The sequence below is a fragment of the Myotis davidii genome, unplaced genomic scaffold, assembly GCF_000327345.1.
Source record: "Myotis davidii unplaced genomic scaffold, ASM32734v1 scaffold281, whole genome shotgun sequence".
NCBI lineage: Eukaryota > Metazoa > Chordata > Mammalia > Chiroptera > Vespertilionidae > Myotis > Myotis davidii.
Window position 1 is genome coordinate 1127853 of NW_006293784.1, and position 1281 is coordinate 1129133.

A 1281-nucleotide genomic window follows, 5' to 3' on the forward strand; every position below is an offset into this window, starting at 1 on the left:
TATAAAACTAAAAGTAACAAATAGGGAATGTAGAAGAAGGTTAAGGGTATTGATCCAATATTTGCTGCCAGAAGGAGACCTTAATTTGGGTGCTGAAAGCACAATGCAATATACAGATGATACAGACTTATACACTTAAAACCTATATAATCTTTTTTAAATCCTCACCTATAGATATATTTTTATTGATTTTAGAGAGAGTGGTAGGATAGGGAGAGAGAAACATTGATGTGGGAGAGAAAAACATTGGTTGCCTCCAATACACACCCCGACTGGGGATCGAACCCACAACATAGGCATATGCCCTGACCTGGAATCGAACCTGCCACCTTTTGGTGTATGGGATGACACTCCAACCACCTGAGCCAATTGGCCAGGGTGAAACCATGTAATCTTATTAATCAATGTCACCCAAATAAACTTAATAAAATTTAAATAATATTTTTGTAGTAACTTCCATATAAATTGCCTCAATCCTTGTAGCCTAATGACCTAGTCTTGGCACTGTGATACATTTTTAAAAAGTTGACTCTGAAAATATTAAAAAATAACGTTGGTCTTCACTAAAGGTTTCCAGAGGCAACACAATGATTTTACAAAGTGCTTTATACAGATTAACTTCCTACCAATCCTTATTGGATAGCTGTCCCCTCACCAATTTCACTCCGATAGGGATAGTGGCTTCTCCTGTCCTCACTCTCCATGAAGCCTGCTCACATTGTTTTTACATCATGTCCATTGCCTGTTCTCCCATAAACCTCGGCTTAAGATGAGAAATTTAACATTTCATTTCCTTCCTCACCCCACTACTCTCTAATTATTGCTGAAATTATGTTAGATGCCCAACTCAGACTTATTGTTTTGTATACGTGTGTGTATTTTCTACTTTTATACAATTTTATGACAATATAAAATAATTTGGATATTTACCTTGTTATGTAGATCTATTACTTACCACCATTTCTTAGTTCTCTTTTTAAACTGTGATTTCTTTTTTAGTTTGCTTTTAATTTATAAAGGTCAAATGAATGGAATATATCCTGAGTCCTTACATGTTTCAGAATATCTGTATGTTCCACATATGAAGACTTATAAAGTCTTTCTCTCAAAATTCTATAGTTAGTGCTTCATAAGCATTTAACATTAGGTGTCTCTCTCATCTCTCTTCTTTCCTCTCTTTCTTCCATTATGGATAACATGCTTTTATCTGGATTCCTTGAGAACATTTTTCCTTATTTTTCTTTAAATTATGAAACATTTAAACAGTAAAATGTTTCCCAC